Below are 6,000 nucleotides of genomic sequence, written 5' to 3'. Positions count from 1 at the left end.
GTTGTTGGAGGTCATTGAGAGCATGTGACTGCCAGTTGACCCATAAGGTGGACCCAGGCAATCAGAGGCTCTCCACCCCCTCCCCTGTCCTTGAAATGTATGTTCTTCTGTTCTCACAGTGGGAGCTGTTTGCAAAGACACAGTCTTATAGAGCAATGTGTTGTTGAGACTACTTGGACCATATCTATGTGACTGAACCCCATTAATGCCTCTATATAAACTGAAGATACCGGCAGGTATGTGCAGAGATATATGCATCTTGTGAGCACCTAAGACAAGTCTCATGTGTAAGTTCCCTGGTTTATTAAGCCTGGCACCTGCCAATCTTGAATGGCCTGTCTTCCTCTTTCTTTAGTCTGTCTGTGAGTCAAAAGTTATCCTGCTGACATACCAGCCTGGGAAATGTGTTTTTCTTTTCTGAGCCTGAGCCTGGTCTGTTGAACATCTTTGGAGTGTGGATTTCTGTCACTAATTCAGAGGCTTCGGCTTCATCTGGGCCTTTCATAAATTTCCTCGATCGCTTCTGTTCTCTTCCCTTTTTCTGCCAAGCAGTCATTTCAAACCTCTCCATTCCACTTAAGTTTTCCTTTAACCCCTGACACCTACTTTCCATCTAGTTCTTTTCAAGTGATTTTACTTTCTACATCACAAAGAAAATGAAACTCACTTTTGGAAATGCCCCCCAACTACACACCAGCAAACTGGTGTGTAATCAACACCCACACCCACAACACCCACATCTCCATTCATCCTTCCTCCTTTTATGAGTGTCCCTACAAGATGTCTCTTCATCTGGAAGTAATTCTATCTCCTTTCAACTTTTTCCTTCATCTTCATCCTCTCCCTTACTATTTTCATAAAATAGAAGCAAAGCACTCCTGTTTGAAAAAATAAGGTCCTTGTATCCATGCCTTCCCACAATCCCCACTCTATCTCTCTTGTTCATAACACAAACGTTTGTCTAAACTGACAGTCTCCTCCGCTTCATTCTCCCACCTCTGGTATCTGGACCCACATCCCCCTGAAATCCCTTTGCCACATTCGCCACTGACTTCTGTATTGCTTTATCCAGTGGATACTTTTGAATCTCTGTGCCAAAGCATTTGACAATGTCAACCAAATTCTCCTTCTTGAAATATTTTTCTCTTTGGTTTTCATGAGCCTATATTCTCAGTTTTCAATTCTCTTTGGCCACTTTTCAGTTCTCCTTCCCAGGTTTCCTTCTGTCTAACATTGTTTGCTTTTTTAATACTAGATTCTCCTCTGTTCTTGCCCTATACACTCCCTGGGTCATCTCATCTATGGATGAATGGATTGAATGTCACTCATATGATAGAGTCTCAAGTCCATGTCCTTAGTTCCAAAACTATCTTCTGAGCTTTCACTACTATGTATAATGAGTTGTGTGTGATTCTTTGTGACCCCATGGGCAATAGCCCACAAGGCTCCTCTGTCCATGGACTCTTCTAGGCAAGAATACTGGAGTGGGTTGCCACATCCTACCCCAGGGGATGTTCCCAACTCAGGGATGGAACCTGTGTCTCTTGCATCTCCTATATTGATAGGCATATTCTTTGCCACTCTGTCACCTTGGAACCCCCCAACTATGTACATTATCTACTGGCCGTATGTGCTCTTGCGTGTCCTGCAGGTATCTCGCAGTTGCCATGTCCCTCACTGGACTCATCACTTTCTCTTTAAAGTCCACTTCTCTTCCTCTTTTCTCTACCTCATCATTCCATACGGGTATACACAGCAGTAAAATGATCCTCAACATTTTTTCTCCATTTTAAGCATTCACATTCTAATGAAACTGCCTCCTAAATATCTCTTGAATTTGTCTACTTCTCTCTTTTACTTTCATTATGAGCCCAGTTCTAGCCATCATCATCTCCTGCGAACTCTCCTAATACCCTCCTATCAGGACCCCTTCTTGCCTTCACCTTACCTTTCCCTCTTCACTATAATGAAGCCAGTGTGCTCTTTCAGAAATGCAAATAGGATCCTGTCATTTCTCCTCTTCCTCCTCCTCATTTGGCTTCAATTTTCTTCTTTTGTAAAAAAAAAATTTAGTCATTGTAAAATACACATAACACAAAATTTATATTTTTTAACCGTTTTTAAGTGTACAGTTCAGTGGCATTAAGTACATTTACATTGTGCACCGATCACTGCCATTCATCTTTGGAACTTTTTTCATCTTGCAAAATGGAAGCTCTGTACCCTTTGCTAAATAGTATCTCATTCCCTCTACTCATAACCCCTGACAACTACCATTCTGTTTATATAAATTGACTAAATACCTTATGTGGGTAGAATCATAGCATATTTGTGCTTCTGTGACTAATTTTAGTTAGCATAATGCCTTTGTAGTTCATCCATATTGTAGCATGTGTCAGAATTTCCTTTCGTGATAAGTCTGAATATATAATTATTGTGGCCATCAATAATGAATTTAAGAAATTGTGGAGAAACTGCCACAGAACACTATGCAGCGTCAAAACGAATGAGTGCATGATATGGATCCATCTCTGAGATATATTGTGAGTAGGAAAAGCAAACTACGGAATAGATTGTGTCTATTCTATATGCAAGAATTGGTACAAATGAAAGAGATATATATGTTTGTGTACAGACATTTCTCAAGGTCTGCCAAAGAAACTAGTAACACTGGTTGTCTCTGGAGAGGTGAAAGATGGGTCCGGAATGCTAGGGAGACATATTTTTGTGTAAAATTTTGCTCTATTTGAGAATTTTCATGTGCCTGTATAACTTTTAAAAATAAATACTAGTATGCACATGATGAAAAATTTCCCATTGTATTACCACATTTTGTTTACTCATTCATCCTTTAATAGACACTTGGGTTTCCTCCACCTTTTGGATTATTGTGCTTAATGCTGCTATAACATATGTACACATATGTTTGTGCTTTCAATTCTTTTAGGAAAATAGCAGAAGTGGAATTGATGGATCATATGGTAATTCTATTTTTAATTTTTTAAGGAACTGCCATATCGTTTTCCACAATGATTGCATCATTTTGCATTCCCACCAACAGTGTGAAAGTGTTCCAATTTTTCCATATCTTCTACATCCAAGTGTTTCATCTTTCCATATCTCATGGTTTTGATTTGCATTTTTCTGATGGTTAGTGATGTCAAGCATCTTTTCAGATGTTTATAGGTCATTTGTAAATCTCATTTTGGTAAATTGAATCCTTTACCATTAAAAAAAATCAGATTGTTACTGTTGAGTTTTAGAAATTCTCTATATTTCTGGCTATTAATCCTTATCAGATGTGTGATTTGCAAATATTTGCTCCCTTCTGTTGGGTATATTTTCACTCTGTTGATAGTGTCTTTTGATGGACAAAGGTTTTAAATTTTGCTGAAGTCTAGTTTGTCTATTTTTTCTTTTGTTGATTATGCAATTGGTTTCACATCCAAGAAACCACTGCCAAATCCAATACCATAAAGATTTTTCTCTATGTTTTCTTTTTAAAATTTCATATTTTTAGCTGTTACATTCAGGATGTTGATCCATTTTTAGTTAATTTTTGTATATAGTGTTAGGCCAACTTCATTCTTTAGCATGTAAATATCCAGTTTTCCCAGCTCTATCTGTTGTACACTGTTTTGATTCTGTAGGTTTGTACTAAATGTCAACATCATGAAGTGTGAGTCCTTCAATTTTGTTCTTTTTCAAGAATATTCTAGCTCTTCTAGGTCCCTTGAAATTTCTTATGAATTTTAAGATGAGATCTTATTTCTGAACAAAACAATTTTCTGTGGCAGTCATTTGTCCCTGAAGTCTAAACTCCATACCACTGTTACCAGGGGCTTCCCAGGTGGTGCTAGTAGTGAAGAACCCACCTGCCAATACAGAAGATGTAAGAGACATGGTTCAATCCCTGGGTTGGGAAGATCCCCTGGAGGAGAAAATGGCAACTCACTCCAGTCTTCTTGACTAGAGAATCCCATGGACAGAGGAGCCTGGTGGGCTACAGTCTATAGGGTTGCAAAGAGTTAGACGTGGCTGAAGCGACTTAGCACATACATGCACTCTTACCCAGTCCAAGCTCATACCATTCGCCACATGACAAGCCAATAGAGACAAAAGTTGTTGGGGCAAGGTAACAACTTTATTTGGAAAGCCAGCAGACAGAGAAGATGGTGGATTAGTGTTGCAAAGAAACATCTTAACCAAGTTAGAATTCAAGTCTTATTTATACTCAAAGGTGAGAGGGTGTTGCTGGTTGTTGCAAATTTCATGGTGTCAGAATTCTTTGTTCTTGCAGCTGTCCAGGTAGATAAGGCCATGATGCTCCTGGAAAGCTCTCACAACACAAATGTTATTTTCTGTTCTGCAACATTTTTTTTTTCACTCTCTGTATGAATGAAACTGTTACACCTTTATAGGTCAGAGCCTTGAGAATGGGCTATCCTGTGCATTTCAGGCTATAGACAACATTCTTGACTTGTAGCGAAGACACTAGAACACAAAAGTTAAAAGAAACAGATCCAAAATGGAGTTAGATTTGTTCTTCATTATTACGTCCTGTTTTAGAGAGGCCTTTAAAATACAGCACCTGCGTGTCACCTCAGCTTCTTCTCCAGATTTTCTCTAAATTGCTCATCTACTCTCCAAACTTTCAGAACTACTTTCAGTTCTTCCAACAGCCATCCACCCTTGTTTAGGGCCTTTTATTACATGCTGTGTGGTAAGTTGCTTCAGTCCTGTCTGACTCTTTATGACTCTATGGATTGTAGCCGGCCAGGCTCCTCTGTCCATGGGATTCTCCAGGTAAGAATACTGGAGTGGGTTTACATGCCCTCCTCCAGGGGATCTTCCTGACCCAAGGATGAACCTGCATCTCTTAAGTCTCTTGCATTGTCAGATGGGTTCTTTACCACTTGTGCCACTGTGGAAGGCTCTCTCTCTCTCTGTATGTGTGCATGTGCATGTATGTATGTGTCAGTTCAGTTCAGTTCAGTCACTAGTTGTGTCCGACTCTTTGCGAACCCATGAACTGCAGCACACCAGGCCTCCTTGTCCATCACCAACTCCCAGAGTCCACCCAAACCCATGTCCATTCTGTCAGTGATTCCATCCAGCCATCTCATCCTCTGTCCTCCCCTTCTCCTCCTGCTCTCAATCTTTCCCAGCATCAGGGTCTTTTCAAATGAGTCAACTATTCGCATCAGGTGGACAAAGTATTGGAGTTTCAGCTTCAACAGCAGCCCTTTCAATGAACACCCAGGACTGATCTCCTTTAGAATGGACTGGTTGGATCTCCTTGTAGTCCAGGGGACTTTTAAGAGTCTTCTCCAACACCACAGTTCAAAAGCATCAATTCTTCAGCGCTCAGCTTTCTTTACAGTCCAACTCTCACATCCATACATGACCACTGGAAAACCCATAGCCTTGACTAGACAGACCTTTGTTGGCAAAGTAATGTCTCTGCTTCCTAATACACTGTCTAGGTTGGTTATAGCTTTCCTTCTAAGGAGGAAGCGTCTTTTAATTTCATGGCTGCAGTCACCATCTGCAGTGATTTTGGAGCTCAGAAAAATAAAGTCTGACACTGTTTCCACTGTTTCCCCATCTATTTACCATGAAGTGATGGGACTGGATGCCATGATCTTTGTTTTCTGAATGTTGAGCTTTAAGCCAACTTTTTCACTGTCCTCTTTCACTTTCATCAAGAGGCTCTTTAGTTCTTCTTCACTTTCCGCCGTAAGGGTGGTGTCACCTGCATATCTGAGGTTATTGATATTTCTCCTGGCAATCTTGATTCCAGCTTGTGCTTCTTCCAGCCCAGCGTTTCTCATGATGTACTCTGCATCTAAGTTAAATAAGCAGGGTGACAATATTCCGCCTTGATGTATTCCTTTTCCTATTTGGAACCAGTCTGTTGTTCCATGTCCAGTTCTAACTGTTGCTTCCTGACCTGGATACAGGTTTCTCAAGAGGCAGGTCAGGTGGTCTGGTATTCCC

Source organism: Budorcas taxicolor, chromosome 2, assembly GCF_023091745.1.
Source record: "Budorcas taxicolor isolate Tak-1 chromosome 2, Takin1.1, whole genome shotgun sequence".
Classification (NCBI taxonomy): Eukaryota; Metazoa; Chordata; class Mammalia; order Artiodactyla; family Bovidae; genus Budorcas; species Budorcas taxicolor.
This window is presented reverse-complemented; position numbering follows the sequence as displayed.